Source organism: Chlorocebus sabaeus, chromosome 7 (genome assembly GCF_047675955.1).
Source record: "Chlorocebus sabaeus isolate Y175 chromosome 7, mChlSab1.0.hap1, whole genome shotgun sequence".
NCBI classification, from domain to species: domain Eukaryota; kingdom Metazoa; phylum Chordata; class Mammalia; order Primates; family Cercopithecidae; genus Chlorocebus; species Chlorocebus sabaeus.
In genome coordinates this window covers 91,333,272-91,353,683 of record NC_132910.1, presented here as the reverse complement: position 1 = coordinate 91,353,683, position 20,412 = coordinate 91,333,272, and the positions used below count along the sequence as shown (strand labels likewise).

Sequence of the window (20,412 nt, the reverse complement as noted above, 5' to 3'; positions counted from 1 at the left end):
ATATCCTGCATGTGTTGGTACCTTACTTTGATTAAAAATGGGATAAATCAGTGAGAGAGTCTTTTTATCCAAGGCCATGTTCCTTTCCCATGAAGGTCATATATGGGCTAATTGGACAAAATATAAATCATGTTTCTTTCCACATTCAGTTTTAGATCCTGACCTGTTTTGTGTCAAGAAATCACAGGGAGCCCAACCTGTATCATCAAGATTGTTTTGATTCACAGATGATTTCCTTAAATCATAGTGTGATGACATTCAATGCAATTCCAAAATTTAAAATGGAGAGTTCAGAAGGACATTTTAAAAAAATGCTTGTAGTGTTATAGGAAAAAGTAATCAGAACTTTGACTCCATTTGCTTTCCTGTGTCATAGAAATGTTGAGGACAGGAGAAAAATATAACTCCCACCGGTAACACCAGTCATGCCCTCGCTGGGAGAGGTGATGTAGAAGAACTTCTATCATTTTGATCAATTGAGCAGTTGGTCTCTTCTTGCTTTAGGGTTCATTGGTCTGCTCTCCAATTTTTATATGGTATAGAAAATTTGGCTTTTAGTAAAATGGGCAGATCTCATTTATTTTTTTCATGTTAAATATTTATTTTGAAGATTTCAATGAAAATTGTGCTAGGATAGTTTTCATTCCAAGACATCCATTCTCTAAACTTAAAAATAAGATGGACATGCTTACAGAGAAAGAAAATATATAAACCTGTTTCTTGAATACTAGATCCAATCTTGATGGCAATGAAAAGAAACAAACTTCTTCTACCTCAGCCTTCCATCTCCCAAATGCAGGTGACCCCAAGTAGGGTTGCTAGATAACATATAAGATGCCCAGTTAAATGTGACTTCAAAGAGCAAATTTTATTTCTGTATAAGCCTGTCACAAATATTGCATATCCTTTGCTGAAGTTGGCCACCCAACTCCAAAGCCTTTAAGCAAATGTTCCACAGCTGTCCTGGGAGTCGGAGCTTAAGAGATTGATAATTCCACAGAATCAAGAGCAGGGAGGTACCTGAATGTCATTAAATCAACCTTTCATTTTATAGATGATCAAACAGAGGTTAAAGAGATAAAAGCCATTTTCTAAGAACACACAGCTGACGATGAAGAATCAGGTGGAGGTGCATCCTCTAAGGAGCATCACCTCCTTATACTGCTACTTGAGGAGTTAGACTTTGACTTTAGAATTAGCACGTGGGCAAGCATGTTCTGTTTCTCTGCGCGTCTGTCTAATAAAGCAAAAGGAATATAGCACAAGTAAATTCTATCACCTCCATGGGAAGGGAAACAGAACTGGCTACCTTCATGGGGGATGGGGGTGGGACAGGGGAGGTAAATTACAGAGAACAAAGCACAGATTAGTATCTCAATAAATTATCCTGCCACATAGGCTTTCACATGTCAGGTTTTCTTAAAGTAGGGCACATTCATGTTAGCAATTCATGATTACTGTGGTTCATTATGGAATCTTCCCCTGGAGACCTTTCAGAATCAGATAGAAGGCCATTTGTCTTTGTTAGCCAAGTTGCAGCCCTACCAAGAGACCTGCAGGAGGATGAATTTAAATGACTTCCCCAGAACTCTTCTGAACCATGGATGCTATGAAAATTTAAACAACTAATAATGTTCAAACCTAAGACGAAAATAAATGCAAAAGTAGCTTGGTGTTATAACAGAGCTTCAATATTACTCAAGGACTTACAGAATCATGGAAAATCCCTCCAAAGGCCATGGGAATGCCCGGGTTGCTTTCCTGAAACATAAGGGAGCAGTGTAGCCTATTTGGTCGATGATGATTAAGGGTGTTATTTATATGTATATAGGATACCCAATTTCCTCACTTTTTACATGAGATGCATTCTAGAGAGCCCTCAGAACAGGAAAATGCATTTTCACTGAGATACTAATGTCCCCCGCTTGCCCCTTGAGTTCCCCAGAGGCTCTTCCATTGCTCACTGGCTGCATTTCCAGCTCCCATTTCCCATTTCTCTTGCTTTTCCTAAGTAAGCTGGTGAGGTAGCAGGGAGAAGGCTAAAGTGAAACTCCACACGCCCCCTGCCCCAGGTGGTCCTGAGTTGGAGATACGGGGAAGGCCACCTGCTCCCCAGCACCTGCTCCCAGCTGGGACCCAGGATGACAAAGACTGAAGCCACAAAGCAGGAAATACAGCACTGCCTAAATATGCTTCCCACATAACCCAAACTATCAAAAATGTAAGCCATGAGTATTAGAACTGGAAATGTTTCCCATATGTGGAGGCTGGGGAAGGCTTTGGAGCTTATTTCATCTAACCTGTTCATTTTTCTGTGGACAAATGAGGGACTCATTACCAGAAATCAGTCTTTCCATCTTCACTGTTAAGGGAGAACCCTTCTTCTCCACACCTGATGTGTCCCTCCAGGTGGAAGGAGCCTCATTAACATAAAACTCCTGGCCTCTCTCCCCACACCTCTCCCTCATTTAAGGGAAGAAAGAGTGACCTAATACGATGGGGACTTCTGGGGGAAAAACCTGGGTGAGTGCCACCTCGCCTCTTCCTCCTCTTCTTTTCTTCTGTGGGGAACAAGTTGCCCAGAGGGACACGCTCTGCTTGCCTGCTCCAGGACAGACTCTGTCCCCTGTAGAGAGAGGATGAGACGAGATGCCTACACCGCGTGCTGTGGAGTAAGTAAATATGCATAAATCTAGTATTCAATATCAGGAAGACCACTTCTCAAAACATATAAGCCACATTTCTTGAGTAGCAACTTTTGTAGCAATATAGATGAAATTTGGCCTCCATCTGTCTCCATCTTTTGCCTTATTTGTCCATTCTGAATTTCTGCAAATGTATTGGGAGCCCTCAAATCTCCACATCCATGTCAGGGGTTCTTAAACATTTTCAGGTCACAAATTACTTTGAAAAATCTCATGAAGCGTCTCCTCAGAAAAACACATTTCCTAAAGCCCATATGTGGGTCTCAGTTAAAATCTGTCCAATGTGTTTTCATGATGAATTTTATAAGGTGATACATAGAGAGCAAGTCAAAAAGACTTAATTAGCTCTTTTTAGGAGTTCATGAAAATGCAGGCATTTGACAAACATCTGCCTTGCCAACATTTAGTTATTCTAGACACACACCAAGTTTGATTTACTTCATTAAATAAGCAGTGACTGAGGGACTGCTCTGTAGCAGGCTCTCAGGTAGGCACTAAAGGGAGAGAGAAGCATAAAGAGGAACAAGACAATACTGTTGACCTCAAGAAACCCAGTCTAATGGGAAAACACAGTGGTCAGTAAAAAATCACAACATGACCAGGCGCGGTGGCTCCCATCTGTAACCCCAGCACTTTGGGAGGCCAAGGTGGGTGAATCCCTCGAGCCCAGGAGTTCAAGACCAGCTGGGACAACATAGTAAAACCCTGTCTCTACAAAAAAATGCAAATACAAATACAAAAATCAGCAGGGCATGCTAGTGCATGCTTGTAATCCAGCTACTTGGGAGGCTGAGGTGGGGGGATCACTTGAACCCAGGAGTTTGAGGCTACAGTGAGCTGAGATCATGCCACTGCACTCCAGCCTGAGCAACAAAGCTAGACCCTGTCTCAAAACAAACTAACAAAAAAATCACAACACAATGTACTTTGCAACTCACTGTAGTCATATGATTCAGCTCTTGCCAATGGAGTGAAATTGGAAGTAGTATGTGCAACTTCCAGTTCACGTCCTTAAAGGGAAATAAACAACTTTCCCCTTCTATTTTCTCCCTTCCCAATAACTCAAATGTATTTGCTACGTTGAAAGCTAGAGCATCCGTCTTGGGCCCATGAGAGAAGCCACATATTGAGGATGGCAGAGCAAGAAGATACAAGAAGCCTGGGTTGCTGACATCACTGAGCCAATACACCTACCCTGGAATACTGGCCTGGGAGAGAGAAAAATGGGAGAGAGAGAAAAATAAAGTTCTGTCTTGTTTAAGCCCTGCATTTTTAGGTCTCTTTGTTACAGCACCTAAGGTTTAAACTAATATACTGTGAAATGCACTGAATCACGGGAGAACAGCATATTTGAGGGAATGAAGCTGGTGGCAGCAGACCTTTTTATTCTTAGGTTATAGACGTAGAAACAAAGGCAAATAAGTTACATCTTCCAGAAAGTCACAAGAATAGAATCAAAGCTCAAATTTTCCTCCTATGTTCCAAGTCTAGTACTTATTATTTAGCATGTTCACTATACAAGGATAGTCCTTGAAACAAATTCTTTTTAAAAATTCCAAGCAGTTGACTAGTGGCTGCCATGTGCCAATCACTTCAATGAGCACTGAGAATGAAATACAAAGCAGAAACAAAGTCCCTGCTTTCACGGCCCTTGTAGTTGGTGATAGAAGTTTCTTAATCACAAACAAATGAGTATACTATTACATATCCATGCGAGTTCTCTTGATGGAACAAACATGGACTTAGAAGAATATGTCACAAAGGAATCTGACCTGGATAGGTCTCTGCAAAGGCTTTCCTGAGCTCATGTGCTTGAACTGCACCCTAAAGGAACAGAAGAACTAAGTAAAGTGGAGAATGAGAGAGAATATTCTCCAGGTGGCAACAACAGCATGTGCAAAGGTCCTGTGGTGAGAAGCAGCATGAAAAATGTGAGGAACTGCATGAGGCTGGGTGAAGTGCAGAGGAACAGGGAGAGATTGGTGCAAGATGAGGTAGAAAGGTAAGTAGGGCCAAACTACACAGGATCTTGAGGAGCATATTAAGGATCTTGGTCTTTAACCTCAGAGTACTTCACCCCTGGAGAAGGAGAAGGAGAGGAAAGGGGAGGACGACATGATTGGTTCTGTTTGTACTACAAAGAACAGATGGGGTGGGGGGTGCAAAGTGAATACAGGGGAGTGATTGCAGCTGCCTAGGCAAAACATCATGATCATTTGGACCGGCAGCATGGCAGGGAGTGGAGATAGTTGTCAACTGGAGGCCAATGTCCTGGCATAAAAGGGAATCTCGCCTGCTATGATTTGAATATATGTGTCCCTCCAAAATGAATACATTGAAACCTAATCAACACAGTGCTAGTATTAGAAGGAGGGCCCCTGGGAGATGACTAAGTCATGAAGGCTCCACCCTTGTGAAGGATAAATGCCCTCATAAAAAAGCCTTCAGAGGCTGGGTGTGGTGGCTCATGCCTGTAATCCCAGCACTTTGGGAGGCCGAGACGGGCGGATCATGGGGTCAGGAGATCGAGATCATCCTGGCTAACACGGTGAAACCCTGTCTCTACTAAAAAATACAAAAAAAACTAGCCAGGCGAGGTGGCGGGCACCTGTAGTCCCAGCTACTCGGGAGGCTGAGGCAGGAGAATGCATAAACCCGGGAGGCGGAGCTTGCAGTGAGCTGAGATCCGGCCACTGCACTCCAGCCTGGGCGACAGAGTGAGACTCCGTCTCAAAAAAAAAAAAAAAAAAAAAAAGGCTTCAGAGAGCTGCCTCCCTCTTCCACTTTTCCACTGAGAGAACACAGCAAGAAGGCATCATCTTGGAAGAGGAGTGTGAGCTTACACTAGACACCAAATCTTGAATCCAAGTCCTTGATCTTGTGCTTCCCAGCCTCTAGAACTGTGATAAATAAATTTCTGTTGTTTATAAATTATCCAGTCTGTGGTATTTTGTTATAGCAACAGGAGCAACTAAGACAACACCTTTAGCCAACTATACTTAGTTCACCTAGATAACTCAGAAGAAGCAAATACACATAGAATTACATGAACTGTGTGAATTGCAAATGTTTCAAGCTTCCAGAATCCACTATGGCAAAGATTTGCTTTTGCTAGAAGTTTTGCCACCTTTGTTTCCCTATTTTTGCATTTGTTTTACCTTCTTCTTCTTCCTCTCCTTGGTAGTGAAAGAGCCAACAAATCTCTAATCATATAAGTTACATCCAGGATAATTTCCATTTGGACCTTTCCCTAGACACAAACATGCATCCTCTGTGTGTGTATTTGTTAAGTGACTAATACAGAAATCAATGACCATCACATTCTCTGGGCATGTCCCTGTTGTTTTGTTTTGTTTCAGACTTTGTTTGTTTTTACTCTGCTTTTTACTAAAAATTGGAAAATAATACTCTCTTTGTCTGTCTAAAAATATCTCTTTGTACATATTCTTCAAAAGCTTATAAGCTACTTAAGAGAACCTTTTTTCCCTCCCTTTTCCACCAAAAGTACAAAGATGAGTTACTCCTTGATGAAATTATTGACTATACATCCCACAAGACTTCCTTCAATAGCAAGTAAATATTCCCTCCATAACAATGGACGTGGAATGGAATAAAAATGGAATAGCATGGAGAATAGGAAAATTCTTAGAGTTTTAATGAAAGATTTCTGAGAGGACCCAAGGAAGCTGGTTTTACACAAAAGAGACTTGGTGATTCACAACAGCTCCCCCTACCCCCAACTCACAGAGTGGGGGAAGGGGGTTCTGCAGCCTAGTTGTGGGTGGCCTCTACCTGAAAGTGATAGGCTTACCCTATTCCCTCTTGGCCTGTAGGTCATAGGCTTGAGTCTTTGTTGAGCTCTGTGTCTTTAAGCTCACAAAAGAGAAATCCCACTCTGAGAAGTGAAATCCAGTTGCATTTCAAACTCTTACTAATTTTTACTAGGGGGAATAACAATATACTTTTTTGAAATTAAATTCTGAAGAGCCTAAAATTCAGACTAATTCACAAGAACTTTCTTTTAGTCCCTATCAAATATACAGAAATTCAGTTTAAGTTTGCAAAAGTGATCCTTAAAAGACCTCCATGAGGAGAGAGGGTAATATTAGCATTTACATTGTTGATATGTGCATGAGACTTCTTGATCTGCAGTCCAATACTCTGCCTCTGAGCTATGGCCCCTCCTCATATGTCTGTGAGACTTCTAACTAAGCTGACCAACTATCCTAGTTTGCCTGGGACTGAGGGGACTCCCAGACATGGTTCTTTTTGCTTTAAAACTAGGAAACTGGCTGGGCGAGGTGGCTCACGCCTGTAATCCCAGAACTTTGGGAGGCTGAGACAGGTGGATTACCTGAGGCCAGGAGTTCAAGACCAGCCTCCCCAACATGGTGAAACCCCGTCTCTACTAAAAACGCAAATATTAGCTGGGCGCAGTGGTGGGCACCTGTAATCCCAGCTAGTCACGGGGCTGAGGCAGGGAGAACTGCTTGAACCCTGGAGGCAGGGGTTGCAGTGAGCCAAGTCTGTGCCACAGCACTGAGCCTGGGCAACAGAGACTCTGTCTCAAACAAACAAAACAAACAAAAACCTAGGAGAGTTTGGCCAGGCAGAGTGGCTCACACCTGTAATCCCAGCACTTTGGGAGGCCAAGGCGAGCGGATCACTTGAGGTCAGGAGTTGGAGACCAGCCTGGCCAACATGGTGAAACCCCGTCTCTACTAAAAGATACAAAAATTAGGCCAGGCAAGGTGGCTTACACCTATAATCCCAGCACTTTGGGAGGCTGAGGCAGGTGGATCACAAGGTCAGGAGATCAAGACCATGATGGCTAACATGGTGAAACTCCATCTCTACTAAAAATACAAAAAATTAGATGGGTGTGGTGGTGGGTGCCTGTAGTCCCAGCTACTCAGGAGGCTGAGGCAGGAGAATGGGGTGAACCCAGGAGGCGGAGCTTGCAGTGCGCTGAGATTGCACCACTGCACTCCAGCTTGGGCAACAGAGCGAGACTCTGTCTCAACAACAACAAAAAAATACAAAAATTAGCCAGGCATGGTGGCACCTGTAGTCCCAACTACTCGGGAGGCTGAGGCAGAAGAATCGCCTGAACCTGGGAGGCATAGGTTGCAGTGAGCCGAGATCATGCCACTGACAAACAGCATAGCAGGATATGACTAACTGGTTGCAGCTATGTGCAAAGACAGTGATGGTACCAGGCAGCATGTGATACGTTTCATGCAAGTGGTCGTCTACAAACTGCACAATAAACATTGTAATAGTTCAGAGACAGAAAGAGCCCTCCTAACAGGGTCATTATATCGGTGTATACAGGGAAAGACCTTATTGAAATGAGAGGATTTAAGGTAGACTGGAGTAAAAATTTAATATGTATGGATAAATATAAAAGAAGACTTGCACGGACCAATCATACTAGTTTGTTAGGAACCAACAATTGTGTTATATACTGTTCAGCGCATCTGAGGTGCAAAAACCAACCAACCACCACCAACAAAAGATTAATTAGCAGAGATGGGGAAGATAAAATCCCATGTGAATGTACCAGAATCACCAAAGATCGAGACTAGAAGCAAGAAAGATTAACACCCTTTAGCATTAGGCAGATTTAACAAAAGAGGAAAGTTTTATGTAGAAGAAAAAGATAAGAAAAAATAGGCTAAGGTCAAATTGTGAAAGATCATGAATTGCCAAGAAGCTTGGAATTCCTTCCTTAGACACCTTGAAGCCTTTTGAGAAGGGAAGTGCTAGGGTGAAAGTTGTATTTTAGGAAGCTGAATCTGGAAAAAGTGATAACCCAGGTATTGCATGAATTAGAGAAGATTCTGAGTTAATTAGTTAAAGCCAAGGAATTTTTATCATGCATGGAAGGGAATATTAAACACAGTTCTCCCTTTTTGCGGCAGAACACAGCTGCTGGCTGAAGGGAGGGAGAGGTTCTTGGCATCTCTCTCAGAGGTTGGGAAGCTGATGCACCTGCCGAGAGAGAAACTGGCACCTCTTCTACATAGAGAAGCATGGCAGCCATGAGTGAACCTTTTACCTTCATCAGGAGCCCCCTCATAATTGGAGAAGGTCATCTCCAAGAAGAAATCAAAGAAACAAGACCTTCCAGCTCCAGTTTCGAAATAAAAAACCACCCAGAAAATGGTTGCACCTATATATGGCTAGATTGAACTAAAACAAAAGTAAAGAGGAAGTCTTCATTATCGTTCCATATTGTAAACACTTTCAAATTCCTTTCCATAATCTATGTCTATTTCTAATTCTACCTGTACAAAATATAATCATGCCTGCTTGTAATTACTTATGCATACATGAATACTAGTAAGTTAAACTCGTTCATCTATTTACAAAGACAGTGTGATACATAGTAGCTTAGGAATTGCTTCTTTTCCCTATGATTTTAAATGTACAACGAGTTTCTTTCTAAAACACATATTTGCAGATGTCACTTTAAACACTATTTTCTGAGATTATATTTTCCATAGAAAACAGATGTCTGCAATTATCCCTTTTTTGACCTCTGAGACTTATCAAAGTCAAATAGGTAATCATCCAATCAGACGGGCTATCATTATCAGAAGAAAAGTAATTATAATCTGAATATGTTTGAACATGATTATTATAAGCTTTAAACTGTTACACTTTTGATTGGGGCAGAATTGGAAGACATTATCACTTCATAATTCAAATGATGTAACTTCACTTGTTTTTGTCATTTAGAATCTGGAGAGCTAAATTTATTTAACAATATAATTCTTTAAACATGAACAAATTATGCAATAATCTCTTTAAAACCATGAGAATGCTTCTCAAAATCTTGACAGTGAAATTAGGGGAATTTTTTTTTTTTTCACCAGAGCAAATCAGAGCTCGGCACTGAGCCCCGTCAGAGTGGGAAGCTTGAGGCAGACATGTTCATTTCACAGACATTTTGTGATCTGCTTGGTTCTTTTAAAGAGACCAGCTGCTTTCCTGTCTACCTGTTACGGCCCACACACTGCTGGTCCAAAGCAAAAGGAGAAAATTAGGCCAAATACAGAAATGATCAGAAAGAAAAAAAGGTGTGTAAAAAAAAATATCTTTCCAAAGAAGATGTATAAACAGAGAAATGAATTAGAACTAAGGATATGAATGCAGGGGGAAATTAGTGTTGAAAACTAAATGCCTCATGGATATAGCGTAAAACATCATTTTCTATTGAAAATAATTTTATAAAACCTGATTACACAGCCCTTCAGTCCAGATGTTTGTTTAACTTGGTGAGGGGTCCTGATTTTTCTCCTTCATCTTTTCTGAGATCTGTTCCCTTTGTATTCTATTGTGCTTTCCAGCCGACCTGCTCATCTCCTCAGGAAGGAGCTACGGGGATGCCAGGGCATTCCTGAGCTGTTGCTGGGGCCTGAATTAACAGTGACCTGGGGAACGTCGATAAAAATGAGCACGTGGGCCCGTCGGAGAATTCCTGTACCTCAGAAGTGCTGGGTGTTTGTTTTCTCTGAACATGGCAGAAGGTTAGAAACAGTAAGAAAAGAGGGGCCTTCGGAGAATTTGAAAGGCACTGAATGGATGTTTTTCCATAATCAGAACATTTCTTAGAACAATGGTTTAGGAGGCATCATTCAACTTATAATTTTAGTTTAGAGGAGTAAAGACCTGAGGCTTCCCCTCCCCCGCTTTCTCCCCCACCCAAATAGAGCAGACCTTTGGAAAAGCCAAATTTGCACTTAATATCTTTCCACTTCCCATATTAAAAGTACCCCTTTCTTCTTGTTGACACATCTTTTTGACTTATTTTTTTCCCCTCCCCTGCGCCCTCCACACCTATGTTTCAATATGCTTCACTTGTTTTTGTCATTTAGAATCAAAATTCAACAAAGAGCTACTAAAGTGTCTAATATGGCCAGGCACTGTGGACATACCAGTGAACAAAATAGACAAATACTTCTGCCCTTCTGAAGCTTATATTCTAGTTAAATTCTTATCAATGCCAGCTGCTCTGTTATTAATTGATAACAAAAGTATTAAAGGTGTTATTGAGGATTTAAGGTGGTATTCTTTTATCATTCAGGGAACCAGCATCTTTGGTGAGGGGTAGGACCCAGTAATGTGCATTATTAAACTCCCTTGGTGATCTGGACCCTACTAAAGTATGAAAGTGATGACACAGGCTAGGCGCAGCGGCTCACGCCTATAATCCCAACAGTTTGGAAGTCCAAAGTGGGAGAATTCCTTGAGCGTTAAGAGTTTGGGACCACCCTAGGTAGCATAGTAAGACCTGGTCTATTAAAAAAAAAAAAAAATTAAAGGTAGCTGGGCATGGTGGTGAGCACCTGTAGTCCCAGTTACTTGTGGGGGCTGAGGTGGGAGAAGGTCAAGGTTGCAATGAGCCATGATCACACCATTGTACTTCAGCCTGGGCGACAGAGCAAGACCCTGTCTCAAAAAAAAAAAAAAAGAAAAAAAAAAAAAAAGAAGTGATGATAGAAAGTGGACTCCTGCCACAGAAGTGGGAGACTTGCAAGCTAAGCCACAGGAGGGTTGACTTTGTGCTGCCAGGATCTTTGTGGGTGCCTCCTGGAATTTCACCACATGGACAGGCGCCTGTTCGTTCCACCTTTCCAAGGCTGGACTGCACAGACGCCTCCTCTGCTCTCTCTAGTGTGCAGAGATTGTGAGCTCACTACTTTGTTAGTCCCTCAGTGGCAGAGAACCTGTTTGATTAGGATGACTAATGATGTATAACTCCCTATCCCCTAGCACATTGCCTGGGACAGTATGAGTGCTCAGAAACATCTAAACAAAGCATGGCTGTCAATTTCACTTCCTAAAAGCTTTGGCACTCTTTTTAGTCCACATGGAAAGATCTTTCCTTGTCTGTGTGCTCCCTGTTGGTCACAGATTCCCAGCCTAACGTATTATCTCACAAGATGTCGAACTGGAAATTCCCAGCTAGATTCTTACTCTACATTTTATCCAGCTCAGGCACCTAGATTATGGCACTACTTTGAGATGGAGATACTTTCTTGATATTTAGACCACAATGCCAAACTTTTGCACATCCATGCACTGCTTCTGATGCATTTAGCTCATTAAAGTAGGCGGCATCCAGCTGCATCCACCATCTCTCTCCTCCTAATCTACTTTCAAATAACCAAGGCAGCCTATTAACACGTGGTGTTTTCATCAGACTTTGCACACTACTGCCTTTAAGCCTTGTGATCACATCAATTCCCATCTTTTCAGAATGTCCTTTCTCTCCGGTTTTACCCGGACCCATTCTATCCAACTTTCAAGACCCACCCAGCAAACACAATGCCCATCATCCATCGTCTCTGAGTGGGGACAGCAGCAGTCTGAATGACCCTTTTCCACAAGCCTTCTGTGACCACTACAAGCAATCCCTCCTCCTTCTCATTGCTTCGCGCAATTATTTTCTGTAAAAATTACTCAGCATCCTCATTTGCTCTGTAAATTATCTTTTTATACAATTATAGATGCCCACATGTATGCTTAATTAGCTCAATGAGAAGCAGAATAGCACATTGGTAAGAGCATGGTTTGGGGGGTCCAGCAGACTCAGGTTTAAATCTAGGTCTTCCCCTTGGTGAAGATATGACTTACAACAGGTTACTTCTTGGGATTTCAGCTTTGCCATCTGAAATATAGGGTAAGTGTATCTACCTGTATTAAACAGGTCTTTTATTCTAATTGTCTGATGTGTGGGACCTTGCTGACCCTGGAGAGATTGCTGCTCCCAAAACTGGCCAATTCCTAGAGATAGTAACCAACTGATCTGTGAATGTGCCTTTCTATGCAAACCAACCAATCTAAAGCCCATACCCACACATTACCTCCTTTCTCTGGGTTCTCATCACATTTGGGTCACTAGTCCTGTGTCCTTGTCACTGCCAGGGCCAGGTAGCAGGCCAATGAGGGGTAGACCCTATGCCTCAGAGCCTGCTAAAATTATTCAAACTATCCAATCCCAAGACCAACCTGGACAACATAGTGAGACCCCCATCTCTAGAAAAAAAAAAATTAAAAAATTAGCCAGGCACGGTGGCATGTGCCTGCAGTTCCAGTTACTAGGGAAGCTAAGGTGGGAGGATCCCTTGAGCTTGGAAAGTTGAGGCGGCAGTGAGCTATGATTGCGTCACTGCATTCTAGCCTGGGTGACAGAGCAAGACCCTGTCTCTAAAAAAATAATAATCATAAATTGAAAATAAATAACCCTAACAAATTCCAATGTGATGCTGATGTATTGTTTAGGTACCACACTTTGGGAATTATTAGCCTAATCATAGTAATCCTTCAATAAATGGTATCCCATAATTATTATTTTATCAGTTCCTTTAGGTCAGAAACTAAACCTTATACCTTGTATCCCTCATATCAAAGAGGCTCGCAGCAGGCACTCAATACAAGATGCTGAAGGCTATTTGACATTAAAGCTTACTAAATAGTGAACTCTACCTATTAAGATACGTTTGTGACTAGTCTAGGCATGGTGGTTCATAGCTGTAATCCCAGAACTTTGGGAGACCAAGACAGGAGGATAAATTGAGGCCAGGAGTTGGGGACCAGCCTGGGCAAGCTAGCAAGACCTTGTCTCTACAAAAAAATTTAAAAATTAGCCAGGTGTTGTGGTTATGCACCTGTAGTCCTAGCTACTTGGGAGGCTGAGGTGGGAGACTCACTTGAGCCCAGGAGGTCAAGGTTACAGTGAGTTATGATGGTGCCACTGCACTCCACCCTGGGTGAGAGAGCAAGACCCTGTCTCTAAAGAAAAGAAAAAAGGTATCTTTGTGAATAGACTAGGAACTTGTCTAGTTAGGAATATGATCTAGTTAGCCATTGCTGCATAACCATAACAAATGCTTAGTGGCTTAAAATAACAACCATTTTACTATATCTCATGATTTTGTGAGTCAGGAATTTGGGCAAGGCTTGCCTGATCAATCTTCCGTTTCATGAGGCATTGATGGAAGTCGTGCAAAGACACCCAACTGGCAGCTGGGCTGAATCATTTATATGGCTGATACCTTGCAGGGATGGCTCGAAGCTGGGCTCCATGGAGACTGTCAGCTGGAGCTCCTCCACTTGACCTTTCCAATGTAGTGGCTTCAAGGTAGTCAGATGCCTTACATGGCAGCTTAGGGCTCTATGAAAGAGTGTTTCAGTTAGTAAGGTGAAAGCTACATGGCCTTTTATGATCCAGCCCCAGAAATCCCATTTGGTCAGTTTCACTGTATGCTATTGGTCGTCAAAACACTCACAAGCTTCCCCCATCCTCTCCCCAGATTCAAGAGCAGGAGATATGAATCCCTCATTTCACAGGTGGAGTGTCAAAGAATTTGTGGGCCACATTTCTAAACTATCCCATAATGTGTGATTGTAGCACTGTATCTAGTGAAGGGAATAAAACAAATAAGCAAATGACCTAGGGCTTTATAATTGTACTCTGCTGTTCTCCGTTCTGAACTTTTGATATTGAATCCTCTTCCCCAATATTTCATTGGAAACCAGGCAGCTTCCCCATGACCATCTTCATCTTATGACTGTAAGTTGGAATGAGTATCCATATACCTGTCAGAATTGCCTAGTGCAGTAAAACCCACAATGAAATGCTCTTCCCTACTGCAGGTTCATTATACAGCATGAAAAATCGCATCCCCCAAGGACACAGTCCCGGTTGGCATTTCTCTCTCCCACTGTAATCTACAATGCCTGGGATACAGGTGTGCTCCTCATTTGTGTCTCCAGTGTTGGGATGGGAGCCTGAACAGCCAGATACAAACCCAATGCTCCTGTTGTCTCCAAGGGAAGCACCAGCAGTCTGAATGACGCCTTCTCTCATGTCTCCAGGGCTGTACTCCCTTTGAGATGCTGTGCTCTGTGACCAGCACAACATGTCAGCAGGAACTAAATGATGACCTCAGCAGCAGTCCAAGATTATTTTGGTTACATTACTCTCTGTGATTATCCAAAAGGGAAAACAAAAAGTCATTTAAACATGCAGCTCGTGCTCTTCCTGCACAACAAAGGATCTCCTGGAAATCTTTTATTTTTTAAAATGACATTATAATGTTATGCTTTGTTTTCATCACTTTTAACATCATTTCTTAGCAGAAGCCCAAGTGGCTCAGCTAGGGTAAAAGGGAAAAAAAATCATAATGATTCATTTGTATACATTTGTCCTAGTGGGAATTTGATGTGACGGAAATATAAGAATATTAAATTAGAGGCATTCACTCCATTATTCTCTGTTCTATTTGAACCAGACACAAGATACAAACATGATATGGAGCCCAAGAATGCCACAGTAATTCAGTGACGCATGAGCCCCCACCAGAACACTTGGTTATTTCTAAACTGAGTGGACATGAGCTTTCTCTGCTCTCTGGTGTCATTGATGCCTCTGTTTTAGTGAATCCTTCACCCCATCCCAAATCAATTCCTCCATTAAAGTCCCTCCCTTAAGATAACAGCTTATGTAGTTCTGGAGAGAATGGGGTCAAGTAAGCCACACACTGAGCTGTCCTGAAGTCAGCTTGTTTCCCTACAAACCTCTTTCAGCAAGGCCTCCCCAGGCCGGTTCTCAGCAGCTCTCTTCCAGGAATCAGAGCTGACCAGCTACCGAGGCCAGTGTATCAGTCGGGATCTAACCAGGAAACAGAAACCACCAGAGAATTCCAAACAGGACTTTGATGCAGGGATCAATTACACAAGGGATGGAAGAGCTGAGAGGCCAGCCAGGGCGGGGTGAGGAATCCAGACTGCAAAGACAGGAAGCTGACACCACTGCAGGGCAGAGGAAAGGGAGGACGGAGTTCCCGGAGCTCAGGGTGCCTCATGGAGTCTCTGCGTCACTGAGTGGAGGCTGGAACCATAGTGGACCTGTCTGGCAACAAATGGAGTGGGAGAGGTACGCAGCTGGGAAGGAGGGGAGAAGGCCTCGTTTCTCCCTCTCTACCTCCACCATCCAGTGCTTCCTATCATCCTCTGATCTTAGAAAAGCAACCTACAAGGGTCAGGCCCCTTTGATTTAGAACAGGGTAGAGGAAGGGCAAGAAACAGATCTCAGGAACACAAAGCCAGAATGTGCACTGCCAGTAACCCCGCAAAGCTGGTCTCACTCAGATCTCTGCAGTCTCTCCAGGCCCCTGCACACACCCACCCCTAGCTCAGGTTCAAAGGTCTCAAGCCACTGATGATGCAACCTTGTGGGATACCAGCCTTCCTCATGAAGGCTCCACTCCCATCAAATCTCCAGCCTCGGTCAGCCCGCTCCTTCGGCCTCCCACCCAGTGCTACCTTTAGCTCACTGTGGTTCCCGCTGACTCACCAGTGTCTTTACGGATTTGACTTGATCTTAGATCCATTTCTGTAAGCTGAACTCCAGCTCTAGTGGGTGTGGTCTGGGTTTAGTATCAAATAACCTTCTTTCTCACCACAGAAATATTCTATCCTTTTCTCTTTTCCAGCAGAAGATAGTGTTTGGCTCTCATGATAGGCCCCATTCAAGAGGGAAGGGAGGGAGACTCCACCTCTTTGCAGAAGAGCTTGAAGGGTAAGAGAAATTGCTGTGGACAACTTTGAAAATACAACCAGTCCCATGCAGAGACTTTATAGATCTCCTCAATACTAATCAATAGTTTTTCTCAAAGAGTCCCTCCCTCCCTTACTTTTTCTCTTTCTCCCTTCCTCCCTTTATATTTTCTTTTGGTACCTAGAAAAGTACAGGAAAACTTAATCTTTGGGAACCAGCACATTTCTGAATACAGCTTAATTATAGATTAAATCTTAAAAGATTTAATGGCTCTTTATTTTGTCTTGATTTTGTCAGTCTAGACTCTAACACCTTTACTACTAATATATTCTAATATATGAATAGCAAGAAACTGAACTCAGGCCCTATCCCCATGTTAGAGACTGACTGTGCCCTCTCGAATTTAATGTTGAGGTTCTTCCTAATCCCCAATGTGATGGCATTAGGAAATGGAGCCTTTGGGAGATAATTAGGTAACAAAGGTGTAGCACCTCACTCTCTGGGGTGCCCTTATAAAAAGGAGAGTCCTGAGAGCTCTTAGCCCTCTTTTTAGCTACCAACACAGAAAAGGGCCTTCACCAGAACATGACCATACTAGCACCCTGATCTGCTACTTCCAGCCGCCAGGCCTGTGAGAAATAAATTTCTGTTGTTTATAAGCCACCCAGTCTATGATATTTTTGTTACAGCAGCCCAAACTGACTCACACCCCCAAGAAAGCTGACTCTACTTGCCATCTTCCCCATGGCTGTCAGGCAACACAATCATCTTCTAGGTATGACATTCTTACCCACAAAGTTTTTCTGCAACTTCTCCATTTCCCTGTGTGGCCATGTCAGGGAGTAAATAGATGCTCCTCCTACCCAAACAACAGGACTTAACAGCAATCAAATCAAAGATTGGGCCTCAGAATTAATTATACCAGGCCTACCCAGCAGAGAGCAGGACCCCTTGAGACCATCGTTCAGCTGGGGAGACAGCCCTGGACAGAGCAGAGGGCACCTTTGCCAAAGTAGGTCCTTCAGCCCTGGTTGCCTCAGTCTTTCCACCAAGCCCTGGAAAGAGGCTTTTCTGGTGTGATCTAGCTCCCACAGTGGGAGAGAGAAGAGTTCACATGCACAAAAGATGGTCTTTCCTCTTGAAGTTAAGTGTGCTACAGAGACGGGACAGATGGCCACATCTTAATCAGAAACTAGACTTCAAGATCATTGAGGGTAGTGTTAAATCAAGTTTAACCTAAAGCTAAAGGTTTCTCTGTACATCATGAACTATAGCCTACATGGAAGTGTAAACAAACCGTAGTCTACTGTTGTGCCAATCATGAAGTTTTGATCAATCAAACGTGGCCAAACGTTTAAACCATGTTCAAATAAGGTAAACGCTGAGCTATAACCAATCCAGCTGTTTCTGGACCTCGCTTCCATTTTCTGTAAGTCACTTTCCCTTTTCTGTCCATAAATTCTCTTCTACCACGTGGCTGCGCTGAAGTCTCAGAGCCTATTGTGGCTCAGGAGGCTGCCCGATCTGCAAATTGTTCATTGTTCAATTAAACTCTTCTAATTTTAGTGCAGTTGAAGTTTTTCTTTTAACAGAAGATACAAGCAATATACCAAAATGCTCTGACCACCACATAAGCATTTAAATACCCGGTTAAAAGAAAACAGAGGCAAACTGAGAGCAAGTGAAACACCCTTTCTTTGGGTTCTGATTTCCTTGACTCAGGGACCAACTTTTGGGAGCTACAACCATTATGATTACGCTGAGCTTAGCTCCAAAAACCTATCAGAGCTAACACCTCCTTTTTATAATGACTTTTTAATATCCTCAATAAAATTAACATGCATAACTCATCCTCACACATTTCAAAAAGAAATCAACACAATGCCCTAACTGATATAAAAGAGACACAACAATATTTATAATAAAATAATGCGCATTTCAATATATATATATATATGCCCAGGCAGAGCTACGCTAGAAGTCACAATCAAGTCACGAGGCCTCACAGATGCGTAGAGGCCCTAGGAACATAATAGTTACAAATGCAGCTCTGACAGGTCGTTGTTTTTGTCATCAGTGAGGTGATTTTCTGAAGTAGGGAACCACTCCTGACAGCACTCTAAACAAAGCAGAGTATAATCTTCTTCTTGATTGGTATGATCATGCAAAATTCAGTGTATGTGAAAACAATGCAGAAAGAACTCATGGAATTTTTAAAAACTGAGTTAGATTCTAAGTTCCAATAATATTAGGTTTTTCACCTATCGGGATGTGTACATCCCAGATGAGAACACTCAAAAGTCATGTGGGATACAGGATGAGTTGTTTCTGTTGGCCTCCACCCAGTAAATGATAGTAGTACCCCTATCCTTGTAACAACCAAAAGAAGTCCCTGCAAATGTCCAAAATGACCTCAAGGGCATTGAAACCATGCTCTCAAGTGTTTCTCAGCTAGTCTTTTTGAATGTATTCTAACTGCGAGGAACTTAAGAGTGCTAGGAACTAAGAGCTTTATATGTATAAAGGTCCAGGTACAATTATTATTTCCCTGTCACACATAAGAAAACCAAGGCACAAAGTGGCAAGGTAACTTCCTAAGGTCACAGAACAAGGTTGCAGATTGGGGTGGGAGGCAAAAGTAAGCAGTCCAGAACCCACATTAACCACTGCTTCCTTCCAGTCATGGTGGCAGGCACCTGTAATTCCCAGCAACTCAGGAGACTGAGAAGGGATGATCACTGGAAGCTGGAAGTTCGAGACCAGCCAGAGCAACATGGTGAGACCCCATCTCTAAAAAAAGTTTTTAAAATTAGCTGGGCATGGTGGTGCATGCCTATAGCCCCAGCTACTCATGAGGCTGAGGCAGGAGAATTGCCTGAGCCCAGGAGTTCCAGGCTGCAGTGAACAGTGATTGTACCACTACACTCCAGCCTGGGCAACAGCAAGAGACCCTGTTTCTTAAAAAAGAAAACAATTACCACTCCCTTGCTTTGTTTGCCTCTGCATTTGTGAGACTTTTCAACCTGTTTCCTACTGATAGGTCTAGGTTCTGACAACATGAAAAAGACCTCCAGACAATCACAGAAGACTCTGTTGACTTATTCTGTCCTGTTTCTCTTTCTAAGCATGAAAATCCAGCAACACCGTGTCCACGGACTCCGGAAAGTGTCCTCAGAGCTCGGTTCTTAGCTCACCTCTGTGACCCTTCCTGAGTTTGCTTTCATCCATGGGTTGCTGACCTATTTCACCCATTCGGGTAATATGATAACTAAGCCAAGTAAAAGGGGCATAATTTACTGCCTGCCCCTGCTTTTTCCAATCATCCCATTTGAGCCTCGCTAATCTTTTCCTCACCTCTCTCACCTCTCCTCACCTCACCGAGCTCTTCCGTTTGCTCTGTCAGACCACTGGGTACAGCGATGATAACCTGCCTTCACTCCCGGCGTCATCTCAAACAAAGGTCTGTTTCACCAAATGGGGTGTTTCAGCAGCGAGCAGCTCACCTCTCACCCACAGCTGCTCTGTGCATGGCTCAGGAAGAGTCTCTGAGCACAGATCTGGAATGCAGAACCCCTGGCCTCATGCTCACTTTTCTTTTAGCTGTACATCAGCAGCAAATTCTAGTTGGCTTACCTGTGCAAGCTGGTTGGAGCCTCTGTAACACTGATGGTCCTAAATTGCTCTGTGGAAGACAAGGTCTCATGCTCCTTGCAGGAATATCATTGTCAAGCAAGTAAACATAAGTCACAAGGTCTTTGAAAATTTGCTAGGTACTCTGGCCATGAGCTCCACTAGCTCTCCTCCAAGGATGACATCCAGCTGTATGAGATAGTTTAAAGAGACGCAAGTGCACCCAAACAGGATTATGCACAGGATTTTAATTTGCCTGTGCCTAAACAGTTACTCTAAGAAAATTTTCAAATCAACACTTTGGTGTTATTCTCTGATATGGTTTGGCTCTGTGTCCCCACCCAAATCTCATCTCAAGTTGTGATCCTCAGTGTTGGAGGAGGGGCCTGGCGGGAGGTGATTGGATCATGGGGTGGTTTCTAATGGCTTAGCACTATCTCCCCCGTGCTGCCTCCTGATAGAAGTCTCAAAAGATCTGATTGTTTGAAAGTCTGAAGCACCTCC

The 20,412-nt window shown here is 42.9% G+C and overlaps 1 long non-coding RNA gene across 2 annotated transcripts in view; it reads right to left on the bottom strand.

Moving 5' to 3' along the window:
- The window catches only part of LOC119621858 (uncharacterized), a 43,918-nt gene extending 26,810 nt beyond the window's left edge, over window positions 1-17,108 (bottom strand). The window contains exons 1-3 of one of the 2 annotated variants that reach the window (XR_012093455.1): window positions 15,297-17,108; window positions 14,528-14,702; window positions 13,772-13,890 (exon numbers count right to left, since the gene is read on the bottom strand). This is a non-coding gene — a long non-coding RNA (uncharacterized lncRNA). Of the gene's footprint in view, window positions 1-13,771; window positions 13,891-14,527 lie in introns of both variants that reach the window. The other variant, XR_005238446.2, reaches the window with a different exon arrangement.
- Window positions 17,109-20,412: the final 3,304 nt, after the last annotated feature.